Consider the following 14,977-nt stretch of genomic DNA (forward strand, 5'->3'; position numbering starts at 1 on the left):
CATGCTGTAGTCATTTACAACCAATAACTCTTGGTAAATTAACAGAAGTTTGTCACTTAGCCAGTCAAATTTGGCTGCAGGTCTGGGTTATTCTCTTGGGCAGCTCCTCTAAAAGCTCTGCAGAAGCAATGGGTGGCAGGCCTATTAATGGCTGATCTGTACAGTGATCTGCCCTCAAGGAGACCCAACAGGCCAGTCCACTGCAGTGGCTTTCAATGTGGTAAGCCTGGGCTTCAGCAGAAGTCAGCTTGTGAAGAGCCCTGGCAGCTCTGCCAAGAGTTGGATCACTGGAAATGGACCTTCCCTGGAGTCGAAGGATGCCCAGGTCAGAGCCACAGATCTTATTGGCTCTAAGCTGAAAAGCCCTTCACTCAGCCCAACTTCCAAAGTGACCACTGCAGCTGAGGGGATGGTCAAGTAGGGTCAGCAACATTGCAGGCAGAACTGTAAATTTCTTGTTAGAGATGCCCCCTGCCTTTACCTGGCCAGCTCTCCTCCCAGGCCAGCCAAGTAATGAAAGTCAACAGAGTGCCTTCCCCTAGGAGGTTCACACCTCCCTTAGGATATACCTCATGTGAAGAGATAGATAGGTCTGGGCCTCTGAATTTACAAGGCCTAAAGCCCACCAGATTATTATCAAGCCCCTTCTATCAGGTTCTATTTGCCTCTCAATCAGAAAACTTAATTGTAGCTTAGACAGCACCTTTCTTAGCTCCTCTAATAATGACTCTGTCCTTTGTTCTAGGCCCTGTCTAGTGCACTTGGGCCTCATTCCTTTGTAATCATAACCTCTACTCTACCACCAATGGCTCTACTCCCAACATGTGTGTACTGATGGTCCTCTTCCCCACTTAATGCTGTATAATTGTTCAAACCTGGTAAATGCCACTCTTAGGATCATTGGTTACTATCCTCACTCTGTCTTTTATGACCTTGTCTAAATATGATCAGAGTTGGCAAACTTGGAAGGCTTCCATAGCCTTGGCAACTCATGACGACAGCCTAGGATGGTTACTGGCGCCATAAACTAGAGTGTCAATTTGTTGGGTCAACAACAGGAGCCACTGTGCACTTGCTCCTCATGTGGGATCTCTGTCCTTAATGTGCTGTACATTGTGATTTAATGCTATAACTAGTACTCCAACAGTATGTTTCACTTTGTGTTTCTATGTGGGTGCAAACTGTTGAAACCTTTATACTAAATTGATATTCTGTATATAAAGAGAATTGAAAATGAATCTTGATGCAAATGGAAGGGGAGAGGGAGCGGGAGAGGGGAGGGTTGTGGGTGGGAGGGAAGTTATGGGGGGGGAAGCCATTGTAATCCATAAGCTGTACACTGGAAATTTATATTCATTAAATAAAAGTTAAAAAAAAAAGCTCTGCTGATGGAGTTCGTGGAGTCTCTTCCATCCTGTAATTGCACTATCCACAGCATTTGACTTCCTTGGCTATTGTGGCAGTAGAAGAGAATATAAATGGTGACATTCTGGCCATGAGATGTATTGGTTTCAAAGTGCCCCTGATCCCCCTACTCTCAAACTTCTACTAGCACTGCTACATGGCCCTGATTTCAGAGGCCTAAGGTCTGATGCAAGTACAAAGCCAGAAGGAAAGGAGAAGTGGACATAAAAGAGCCTGCAATCTCTGCCACAGGTGTGATGACAGCAACCACTTCTGTCCAGAGGGATTACTGTGCAGTATTAGAAGGATGGTGTAGATGGCTCTCACCCACTAGAGTGTGCATTTTGTGAGGGTGAAGGCTTTTATATTATTCATTTTTATGTCTCTGGAATCTGGCAGTGTCACCCACACAAATCTATTCATCCATATTTCTAAGTGATCCAAGTTTCTTTTTTCTTATTTGACAGATAGAGTTAGACAGTGTGAGAGAGAAAGAGACAGAAAGAAAGGTCTTCCTTCTGTTGGTTCATCCCCCAAATGGCCACTACAGCCAGAGCTATACTGATCTGAAGCCAGGAGCCAAGTGCCTCCCTCTGGTCTCCCATGTGGGTGCAGGGGCCCAAGCACTTGGGCCATCTTCCACTGCCTTCTCGGGCCACAGCAGAGAGCTGGACTGGAAGAGGAGCAACTGGGACTAGAACCTGGTGCCCATATGGGATGCTGGTGCCACAGCAGAGGATTAACCAAGTGAGCCATGGCACCGGCCCTGATCCAAGTTTCTAAAAGGTTTATTATTTATCAAAAGGCAGAGTTACAAAGAGAGAGAGAGAGATATCTTTCATCCACTGATTCACTCCCCCATATGGCGGCAAATGCTAGGTCAAAGCCAGGTTCCTGAAATTTCACCCTGATCTCCAATGTGAGTAGCAGGGACTCAGTGCTTGAGCCATCTTCCACTGCCTTCTCAGGTGTATGTAGGAAGTTGGATCAGAAGCAGAGCACCTGGACTTGAACCAGCACTCTGATATGGGATGCCAGCATAGCAAGTGACAACTTAACCTGATCTGCCACAATGCTGGCCCCTAATCTATGTTTTATGTATGGGGAAACTAAAGGCTAGAGGGGTCAATTAATTCACATGGCTAGAAGGTAAGCAAAGCACGATTCAGATCCACATTTTTCAGATATCCTAATCCACAATTTTAGGAGGGGTTTTATAAGTTATGATTCTTAGATCTTGGGGCCAATACTGTAGCAAAGCTGGTAAACCTACAGTTTACCTGCCACCTACAGTGCCAGCAACCCTTTATGGCACTGGCTTGAGTCCTGGCTGCTCCATTTCCAATGCAGCTCTCTGCTATGGCTTGGGAAAGCAGTGGAAGGTGGCCCAAGTCCTTAGGCCCCTGTACCTGCATGGGAGACCCTGAAGAATCTCCTGGCTCTTGGCTTTGGATCAGCACAGCTCTGGCCATTGTGATCATATGGGGAGTGAACCAGTGGATGGAAGACTTCTCTCTTTCTGGTAAGGATGGGAGCTCTTTCTTTCTCTTTATTCCTCTCTGTGTGTCTCTGCTCTCAGATAAGTAAATAAAAAGTTAAAATAGATAAATACATAAAACCTCTACTTTCACACATATGCATGCTAATTTCATGCCCTATAATGTTCCAAATGCAAGAAACTTCAGATAAATGCTCTACCTTCCTCATACTCCCATAATTTGTGCTATCTTATCATGTTTTGTGTCAGACTTGCAGTAGCATTCCTTCTATAGTGCTGTTTTATGTTGTTAAAATGTTATTAAAAGGGGCTGGCATTGTGTCACAACAGGTTAAGCCACAGCCTGAAATGCCAGCAACCCATATGATACCAGTTTGAGTCCTGGCTGCTCTGCTACTGATCCAGCTCCCTGTTAATGTGCCCAGGAATGCAGTGGATGATGACCCAAATGCTAGGGCCTCTGCCACCTGTATGGAGTCCTTGGCTCCTTGGCTTCAGCAAGGACCAGCCCTGGCAGCTGTAGTCATTTTGGGAGTGAACCAGTAGCTAAAAGCATTTCTCCCTCTCCCTCTTCCTCTCTCTCTCCCTTTCTCACTCTTCCCCATCTCCACTGTAAGTTTTCCTTTTAAATAAATAAGTCTTTAAAGAATCAAAGACCGACATTGGAGTTATTTTTCCTTCAAAGTATGTTATTAAAGGACAACTACTTCCTTGAAGTCCAGTAAGAATACTATTCAATATAATCCCTGCACCTACTAACTTTCTTTACTTTACTGATTGATTTTTTGACAGGCAGAGTTAGACAGTGAGAGAGAGAGACAGAGAGAAAGGTCTTCCTTCATTGGTTCACCCCCAAAATGGCTGCCAAGGGTCGGCGTGCTGTGCTGATCCAAAGCTAGGAACCAGGTGCTTCCTCCTGGTCTCCCATGTGGGTGCAGGGCCCAAACACCTGGGCAATCCTCCACTGCCCTCCTGGGCCACAGCAGAGAGCTGCACAGGAAGAGGAGCAACCAGGACAGAATCTGGCACCCCAACCAGGACTAGAACCTGGGGTGCCAGTGCCACAGGTAGAGGATCAGCCAAGTGAGCCATGGTGCCAGCCTACTGATTGATTTTTTAAAGATTTATTTATTTATTTGAAAGTCAGAGTTACACAGAGAGAGGAGAGGCGGAGGGGGGGGTCTTCCATCCAATGGTTCACCCCTAGATGGCCACACCAGCTGGAAACTGCACTGATCTAAAGCCAGGAGCCAGGAGCTTCTTCTGGATCTCCCACGCAGGTGCAGGGGCTCAAGGACTTGGGCCATTTTCTACTGCTATCCCAGGCCATAGCAGAGAGCTATGTTGGAAGTGGAGCAGCTGGATCTCGAACCAGTGCCCATATGGGATGCTGGCACTTCCAGCCAGGACATTAACCCACTGTGCCACAGTGCCAGCCCCTAATGATTGATTTTTTTAAGGGAAAGAGTTTATTGGGGGAATCCCAACATACCAGTGGGAAGGAGCAAAGAAGGAAAGGAGGGAGAAGAAGAGTATAAGAGAGAGACAGAGATCAGGACACGGAGAGAAAGAGAGAGGTCCTTTTAAAACTTTGCCAGGGGGCAGGCAGGGAAGTAGGAGCAGCAAATCCCATTAGGATGGGGGTGGAGCTTGACACCAGTGGTTGAGCCATGTGGCTACCTGGCTTCCAGCAATGGCAGTGGGGGCTAGAGCCTAGGATGGTGTCAGGGTGTAGTTCACACCATAGATAAGATTGCACCATTTTACTAACATCCTCCACTTTTAGTTTTTTATGAAGCAGGAGTTGTATGGGATTACATTAGTCCCAAAAGTCCAGGAGGGTTAGAGGGACAATGATCTGTCTTTAGAGCTACTTCCTGCTGGAATGGGGCAAGGAGATACTCTTCACTGTCATGGGGCATTGTCTCAAGCCACTATCTCCTGGGTGGGGAGTCAAGTATATCCCTGTAGCAGCAACAGCATTTGGTTGACCGCCTGGTTGCTGAATGCCTTGGTTCATTCCATTATTAACTCCTGTAAACACTTAAACAGACACTGTAGTATAAAAGACAGGGTAAGAATAGAAACCAATGATCCTAAGAGTGGCATTAACCAGGTAATGAGAAGATTTTATAGAGGAGAGGAAATGATGGTGGTGGTGTCTCTGGACCCTTGTGAGGACTGTTTGATAAATGTGGTTTAAAGCTGATCCCAACCAAGATCAGAAGAAAGGCCACTCAACTTTTTCAGGTAGAGGTGTTTGTCTGTAGAGAAATTCTGGACAACCATACAACATTAAGTAGGGGAAAGGACCATCAATACACAGAGGTGGGGAGTAGAACCCTTGATGTTAGAGTAGAGGCTATGATTACAAAGGAATGAGGCCCTAAGTGGGCTAGATACAAAGGACAGAGTCATCATTAGAGGACCTAAGAAAGGTGCTGTGTAAGCCAAATAGAAATTGACAGTCTGGCTGTTGTGGCCAACTGGGGAGTGAACCATCATATGGGGGACCTCTCTATCTCTCTCCCTCTGCCTCTTGTCTCTCTGTGTAACTCTGACTTTCAAGTAAATAAAATAAATATTTTAAAAAAAGGAAAGAACTGACAGAAGGGGCCTGATAATAATCTGGTGAGCTTTAAGGCCTTGTAAGTTATGAGGCCCAGACCTATCTATCTCTTCACATGGGGTACAGCCTAAGGGAGGTGTGAACCTCCTTGGGGAAGGCACCCTGTTGACTTCCATTACCTAGCTGGCCTGGCAGGAGAGGTGGTAAGGTTAAGGCTAGTGGCATCTTCTGCCTGCAATGTTACTGACCCTGCTTGGCTGTACCCTCAGCAGTGGTGGTCACTTTGGAAACTTGGCCAAGTGAAGGGCTTTTCAGCTTGTAGCCTGCAAGATCTGTGGCTCTGACCTGGGCATCCTTCGACTCCAGGGCAGGTCCATTTCCAGTGATCCAACTCTTGCCTGGCAGAGCTGCCAGGGCTCTTCATAAGCTGATTTCTGCTGAATCCCAGGCTTCCCACATTAAAAGCCACTGTAGTGGACTGGCCTGCTGGGTCTCTTTGAGGGCAGATCACTGTACAGAGCAACCTTTAATAGGCCTGCCACCTATCTTTACATTGCTTCTGATGCCTAGCTTTCTTTTCTCCTGATTTTTCTTAAAGCAGACCACAGGATGCAAGTCAAGGAGGTGCTCAAGTCCCACCTCTAATTTACTGATTGATTTTTATCATCACATGTTCCACTCTCTGAGATTACGGTAGTTCCAATTTGCCTGTGTGTTCATTTTCTCTCCCACTAGGATGGAAATTCCTGGGAATGTGGATTTTGTTTATTCAGCACTATATATCAGTTTCTATAAAAGTGCCCACTACATAATAAATTTCAAAAATACTTATGGAATAAATGAAGACATGGATATTTAATAAGGCTAATCAATTCACATTGGGAATTCTTTCTGAGATGTGCAATGCAAGAGTTAATCTGACACTACTGATTCAGTGAGCTGTAAATGAGATGAACTCACAAATTTGAATCCCTTTTCATTTGAAAATGACTCTGAAGTTCATCAATGATCAAGCAAATATAAGAAGTCACTGGTTTATAGCAAAGATCTATTTTAATTTTTTATGCAGAAATAGAGCATAAAGTGGAAGTGGAACTTGCCACATTTTCTGGTGTTTGTTTATCTTCTTTTCTTTTTTTAAATTTATTTTTTAAGGAATACAGTTTCATGAGTACAACTTTAGGGATGTTTTATTATTTAAAATGCTTTAAAAATTCTCTGCTGGAGCCAGCATTGTAAAGTAGTGGGTAGAACGGTCACCTGTGATGCTGGTATTCTGTATGGGAGCTGGTTCCAGTACTGGCTATTCTACTTCCTATCAAGGCCCCTGCTAATGCACCTGGGAAACCAGCAGATGTTCCAAGTACTTGGGCCCCTACATGCATGTGGGAAACCTGGCTCCTGGCTTTGGACAGGCCCAGCTGCAGCCATTATGACTATTTGGAGTGTGAACCCTGGCTGGTAGATATATCTCCCTCTCTGTAACTTTGCTTTTCAAATAAATAAACAAATTTCTTTTTAAAAAATTCTCTGCTAATGTACTAAAATTTCCCTCCTTTCATATCCTTTGACCTCCAGTTCCACTTCCTAGAAGTGACGTAAGTATTCTTGAAATTTTGTTCAAGGTACTTGTGGGTAGTGGGCCACAGACTGACTCATTCCCTACATATGGATATACAAACTGCAGCTTCTCCATTTACTCTGATAGGCTATCTTTTTTCTTGTTAGTGCTCCCTCACTATGCACTTTGACTTAATGCCTTTCCAGAGACTGCTCCATCCTTTAGCACTCCTTCTCAATACAGCCCCATGAGGCACTTAACCTGGCTCTTACTTGTGCCTGTGGGATGGGTATGGCCATATTTTGTGCCCTTGGTCATCCTGCTGGTGTCTGCTTTTAAAGCCTGATGCCAGTATACCTGAGGCTGTACTCCCCTGGCTGGGTCTAGCCTGGCTCAGCTGCAGTTCCCTGTGACAGGGCTGGATAATCCTTTGCCTCATCTTTCCCCACACCCCATCTTTGGAAGATGCCCTGGGAAACTAAGCACTCAAGAGACATAGGGACCTAAACACCCCCTTACCATCCTGCGGCTAGGGAGAACTTGCCCACCAATCTGGGCTGTTTGTCTCAGCACACCTCATGTGCAGTGTACCACAGGCCATGAGAGACAGTGTCTTCAAGTCAGTCAGAAAAGGAGCAAGAGCCTCCAGGGAGGCAGAGTTTTCATCATATACATCCAACCCTCTGCCAACTCAACAGCTCTCTCTTCCTCCCACAGTCCCTCAACCCTGAGGTGAGGCTTTCATTTCCTTCCTGTCTGCTAAGGACTTCTACTATGGCTAATCTTTCCCCTGTCTCAACTTTGCTGTTAGCTCTTAATCTAAGTGCTGAGTACAAGTTCAGAGACAGAAGCATTTTTATTGGTAAAGGAAGATAAATTGGGAAATACATTCAAAATGACTTACTGTTACAGATTTTATGTATAAAATTTACTGTATAGATTTTATGTAGCTTAACTAATCAATAGTGATGTTGTGTTCCATATAACATTCTTTTCTTTTTGATGCAATATTTGTTATAGTTGTTACCACAGCCATACACACATCTCTATCTTATTACTTTCTAGGACCACATAGTTTTGCATTGAAAAAATATTTTGCCAGTCTCTTAGTCATGGGCATTTAGGTAATTTCCAGTCATTTTCTTTGCAAGCAATGCTATAGTAGGCATTACTAAACACAGTTTGAGCATTATTTTTTATTTTTGTGTGAATATATACTTTAGCTACATCTCTAGAAGTGGGGCTGCTGGAAAACTGGTATGAAAACAAGATTGACTATAAAAGTGTTTATCTATTTCATATTGACATGAAGTCACAGGATGCCCTTTCAGCATTAGTTTGGATAAATATGTCAGTGATGACCAGAACACAAGAATCCATTTTGAAGATAGAGAGGAGGAAATTGGAAGGAGGTGAGTCACTTACTGGACACCAGTGCAATATGGGCATGGGCTCAAGGGCTTGGGAATCACATAAACTGTGTGGGAATTCTAGCTCTGCCATTTTCTGGCTGTATGACCGGTTTCCTCATTCATGTGAACAGCTGTGAAGGTAAATAAAACACTTGCACAGTATTTAGTAATGAAAAATGTACATTTTAGCACCATTATTATGTATCTAGTACTGTGCTAGATGCTTAACAAATAGTGGAACTGGTGAGCACATAAGAGGGGGTATTAAACTTTATTTCTGTCTAGTTGGGAAAATACAACATGCCCATCAGAAATCATCAAGTAACATCCATCATTCACAAACTGTAAATGTTCTGTAAGTCCAGACACACTATACATGTGAATTTAGATGTTTGATGCTTTGAAGAGCTCTCTTTAATTTCACATGGCTTTATTGAAAGCAACAATATGTTCTATGATGGGTTGAGATGTCAACCTTATGTTTTAAAAGTTTAATTGCATGTCTTAAGGTTTCTCGAGTCAACATACTAAAATATTTTAAGTAAAGGTTACTGCTATTTACGTTAAAATAGTGTCATTGTAGAGTTGAGGGAGATTTGATTCTTCTGATGGATTTCAAAAATAAATTTTAGACTTGGTTTTAGAACTTTTCTATTTCATAAACTGTCAGGGTCCTGTGAGTGCCTCTGTTTGAAGATGTTTTGGTGTCCACCCTACCTTGTTATGATATGTCTTAAAAGTATATAGTTTGAAGCACTAACAAGAATAGACATCATTTTGGAAAAAGCCCCTATCAGAGCAACACAAATTCTGCTAAGCTTGAGCAAAAATAAATATCAAATTGGTGGTAAATCTTGGATTTAAGAATGGTGAAATCACTGATCATTTGTTAAAAAAAAGTGTATGGGGACAATACCTCAAAGGAATCAACAATTTACAAAAGAATAACTTGTTTTAAGAAGGAAAAAGACAATGTTGAATGTGAACCCTACAATGTCAGATCACCTATATCAATTTATGGAAAAACCTCACCTTGATCATGACTTAAAAGGGACTGATGATCAACATTAGAAACAATGACCAGCCAGGGCCATGGCTCTCTTGGCTAATCCTCCATCTGTGGTGCCAGCACCCTAGGTTTTAGTCCCAGTTGGGGCACCAGGTACTAGTCTCAGTTGCTCCTCTTCCAGTCCAGCTCTCAGCTATGGCCAAGGAGGGCAGTGAAGGATGGTCCAAGTGCTTGGGTCCCTGCACCCACATGGGAGACCAGGAGGAAGTACCCAGCTCCTGGCTTCAGATTGGTGCAGCTCCAGCCATAGTGGCCATTAGGGGAGTGAACCAATGGAAGGAAGACCTCTCTCACTGTCTAACTCTGCCTGGCAAAAAGTTAAAAAAAAATTAAAAAAAGAAACAATGGCCAACACTGCAGATATCTCATCTGATTCATGTTTCACAATTCTGGCTCAAAAGCTCAAATAGAAGATTCCTCAGAAACCTGAATATAGCCTTACCACATGACCCAGCCATCCCACTCCTTGGAATTTACCCAAAGGAAATTAAATTGGCAAATAAAAGAGCTGTCTGCACCTCAATGTTTATTGCAGCTCAATTCACAATAGACATGGAATCAATCTAAATGCTCATCAACAGAAGACTGGATAAAGAAATTATGGGATATGTACTCTATAGAATAATATACAACAGTAAAAAAAAAAGAAATCTGGTCATTTGCAACAAAATGGAGGAATCTGAAAAATATCATGCTGAGTGAAATAAACCAGTCCTAAAGGGACAAATATATGTTCTCCCTGATCGGTGACAACTGAGCACCTAAAAGGAAACCTGTTGAAGTGAAATGGACACTATGAGAAACAATGACTTGATCAGTCCTTGTCCTGTCAAGGAACAACTTACTATTTTTATTTCTTTTAGTATTTTTTTGTTCTACTTAATATCATTGGTTGAACTCCTTAATTAATACACAATTATTCTTAGGTATTTAAATTTAACTGAAAAGTGATCCCTGTTAAATATAAGAGTGGAAATAAGAGAGGGAAGAGTGTACAGTTCAGCACATGCTCACTCGGACTTGACCCTAATGATAGAGCTAGAAATGTGCCAGGAGATTCCAAATCAATCTCATCAAGGTGGCATGTACCAATGCCATCATACTTGTCAAAGTGATCAGCTTAAGTTCATAATTGATCATAAAGATAGGATTAAGTGTCAAAGGGATCATGTAAACAAGACTAGTGTCTACTAATAATAACTGATAGAATTAAAAAGCAGAAAATGATCCAACATGGGAAATGAGATACACAGCAGACTCATAGAATTGCAGATGCCCTAAACAACACTCTGGCCTCTGAATCAGCCCTTAAGGCATTCGAATCTGGCTGAAGAGCCCATGAGAGTTTCTCAGGCCAAGACAATGGAAAGCCAAGACACTGTGGGAAAAAATGACCTAAATGAAAGATCTCTGTGAGATTCCTGTGGAAAGAACAGACCATCAAAGAAAGAGGTGCCTTTCTCTGAAGGGAGGAGGGAACTTCCACTTTGATTATGGCCTTGTCTACATAAAGTTGGAGTTTGTGAACTCAAGAGGCTTCCATAGCCTTGGCAGCTCGTGACAAGAGCTTCAAGTAATTACTGATGTCATAAATAATAGTGTCAATTGTTAAACCAACAACAGGAGTCACTGTACACTTACCTTGTAGGATCTCTGTCCTTAATGTATTGTACTATATGAGTTAATGGTAAAACTAGTACTCAAACAGTACTTTATACTTTATGTATCTATGTGGATGCAAACTGTTGAAATCTTTACCTAGTATATACTAAGTTGATCTTCTGTATATAAAGATAATTGAAAATGAATCTTGATGAAGGATGGGATGGCAGAGGGAGTGGGAGATGGGATGGTTGTGGGTGAGAGGGAGGTTATGGTGGGGGGGAAAGCCACTATAATCCAAAAGTTGTACTTTGGAAATTTATATTTATTAAAAGTTGAAAAAAACCAAAAAGACAAAAGTTGTACTTTTGAAATTTATACTTATTAAATAAAAGTTAAAAAAAAAAGCTCAAATGGAGCAAACACTCTTTGATGTGTTCTAAACTTGATGCACTTAGATCAACTTCAGATAACAGTAGAATTTTCTACAGAAATTTTCAGTAGTCCCTGAAGTATTTCTTGGAAGAATTTTTAAGAAGAGATGAAATATAGACTTAGCAAAATGATCCTGAAGACAAAACCCAATGAAGAAGTGGCTAACCAGAGTGGGAGATGGTCGAGACAAAACAGATTTATCAAGAGTAAATGTTATGCAAATGGTTTTTCAGATGCTCAAGGAGTCTTGCTTGTTGTATTTCTGGAGTATGATCATTGAGCATGATAACATCACTTACTTGGAAAGAGCTTCAAGAAAGTCAGCCAAAGCTTTAGCAGGAAAACATGTGGGCAATCTTCACTAGGCAGTCCTTCATCATGACAATGTTTCTTCATTTCTTTCATCAAACAAGAACAATTTTTTGACTATTTCTACAGGAAGTAGTTATGAATCTATATCACACACCTCATTTGGCCTATTCTGAGTTATTTTTGTTCTATAATCTTTTTTGTGAAGATTCACTTTATTTATTTGAATGATTTACAGAGAAAGGCAGACACATACACACACACACATAGAGAAACAGAGAGAGAGAGAGAGGGAGGTCTTCCATCCATTGGTTCACTCCTCAAATAATTGCAATGACAAGGGATGAGTAGGTCAAAGCCAGGAGCCAGGAGCTTCTTCTGTGTCTCCAAATTGGGGTCAAAGTCTTTTTTTTAATTTTTTTTTGACAGTGGACAGTGAGAGAGAGAGACAGAGAGAAAGGTCTTCCTTTTTGCCATTGGTTCACCCTCCAATGGCCGCTGCAGACAGCACATTGCGCTGGTCCGAAGCCAGGAGCCAGGTGCTTCTCCTGCTCTCCCTTGCGGGTGCAGGGCCCAAGCACTTGGGCCATCCTCCACTGCCTTCCCGGGCCATAGCAGAGAGCTGGCCTGGAAGAGGGGCAACTGGGATAGAATCCGGCGCCCCAACCGGGACTAGAACCCGGTGTGCCGGCACCACAAGGCGGAGGATTAGCCTATTAAGCCACGGTGCCGGCCGGGTCAAAGTCTTAATCACTCTGGTACTTTCTGAGGCACATTAGCAGGGAGCTGGATCAGAAGCAGAGCAAGCAGCTAGGACTTGAAATGGCACCCATATGGGATACTGGCACTGCAGGCCAGGGCTTTAACCCACTACACCACAGCACCAGCCCCTGTTCTAGAATCTTAAAAATCTTTAAAGAACATTCAGTTTTCTTTAGTTAATAATGTAAAACCCTGCATTGACATGGTCAAATTACTAGGAGCCACAATTGTTTGCAAATGAACTAAATGCCAAGTATCACTGTTTTAAAAATGTCTGGAACTTCATGGAGCTTATGTAAACAAATAACATTTATATTTGTACTTGATTTTTGAAGTTGCCTCATATGTTTTCTTACTTTTTTATCATAAGGTATCTTCTCTATTACATCTTGGCCACCTTCCTTGATATTTTCTTTTTTTCAAAATTTATTTGACAGAGTTATAGACAGTGAGACAGAGACAGAGAGAGACAAAGAGAAAGGTCTTCCTTCCATTGGTTCACTCCCCAAATGGCTGCCATGGCTGGCAGTGTGCCAATCTGTAGCCAGGAGCCAGGTGCTTCTTCCTGTTCTCCCATGTGGTTGCAGGGGCCCAAGGACTTGGGCCATCCTCCATGGTCCTCCTGGGCAACAACAGAGAGCTGGACTGGAAGATGAGCAACCAGGACTGGAACCCGGTGCCCATATGGGATGCTGGCACTGCAGGTGGAGGATTAACCAAGTGAGCCATGGCGCCAACCCCCCTTGATATTTTCTAATGTGACTGCATCATATAGCAAATAGCAAGGGCATTATGACTTTAAGAATGAGAAGTGGCCGGTGCCATGGCTCACTAGCCTAATCCTTCACCTGTGGTGCTGGCACTCTGGGTTCTAGTCCCAGTTGGGGCACCGGTTCTGTCCCAGTTGCTCCTCTTCTGGTCCAGCTCTCTGCTGTGGCCTGGGAAGGCAGTGGAGGATGGCCCAAGTGCTTGGGTCCTGCACCCGCATGGGAGACCAGGAGGAAGCACCTGGCTCCTGGCTTCAGATCAGCACAGCGCATCAACCATAGCGACCATCTGGGGGGTGAACCAACAGAAGGAAGACCTTTCTCTCTGTCTCTCTCTCACTGTCTAACTGCCTGTAAAAATAAAAAAAAAAAAGAAAAAAAGAATGAGAAGTGCTTAATAAATTAACCATCTTTTCTCCTTTGCAGAACTTCTGGGGAACTCCCTCTGATCAAGAATGCCAGAGAGATAGATTTAGACTAGAAGTATAGACTGTTTCATGGTTTTCACAGAGGGTTGACTCTGAATAACTTAGAAAAATAAAATTATAATCTACAGTTATTTATAGTCCATTGAATTCTTTTATTTACCCACAATAATTTTAGCATCAAGGTGTTCCCCAAGATGTTTGGGCTGATCATTTCACAGATTTCATAAATCATAACAGTAAATTGCTTCAAACTATAACCTATAATTAGTAAAAGTCTAAAATTGGTAGATTTTAAAGAAGATTTGTTTCATTTGTTTGAAAGGCAGAGATAATGGCCAGGGCTGGTCATGCTGAAGCCAGGAGACAGGAGCTACTTCTGGGTCTCCCACATGGGTCCAAGTACTTGGGTCATCTTCCATTGCTTTCCTGGGAGCATTAGCAAGGAGCTGGGTCAGAAATGGCACAGTCAAGACTTGAACCAGCACCCATATGGGATGCTAGTGTCACTGGCAGTGACTTTACCTGATACAGCACAATGTCATCCCCTAATCAGTAGATGTTGAATTCCATGGTATAGGGCATTTAATATGTTCATGTTGAATAGGCCGAGAAAGATATTGGCCTGAGATAAAAGTGAGTGGGAAGGTTTTGAGATCTTTCTAGGGATAGCTGGGAGCATCCACAAGAACCAGAAAGTTTTAACTGGGGACTAGTCAAGATATGGCATGCAGTGAGTGAATATTTAATGCTTAGTAAATATAAGACATCCTTACTGTGGAGATGATATACATATTTGTGGTTTAATAAGGGGAAAGAAGCAATCTGCCAAGTTCTCTTTTTCTCTGATTAATGTACACATTGGATTCTGTCTACCTATTAATTAGGATAATCCAATGGTCTGTCACACCTTTGAAAAAAGAAGCATTCAGGGCTGGAATTGTGGTATAATGGATTAGGATGCCACCTGAAATACCAGCATCCCAAATGGATACCTATGTGGGTCCCAGCAGCTCCATTTCTGATCCAACTCCTTGTTAATATGCCTGGGAAGCAGCAGGAGATGGCCTAAGTCCTTAGGCCTCTACACTTATGTGGGAGATCAAGAAGTTCCTTGCATCTAGCCCAGCCCTGGCCATTAAAGCTATTCAGGGAGTGAGCCAG

This window comes from Lepus europaeus, unplaced genomic scaffold (genome assembly GCF_033115175.1).
Source record: "Lepus europaeus isolate LE1 unplaced genomic scaffold, mLepTim1.pri SCAFFOLD_106, whole genome shotgun sequence".
NCBI lineage: Eukaryota > Metazoa > Chordata > Mammalia > Lagomorpha > Leporidae > Lepus > Lepus europaeus.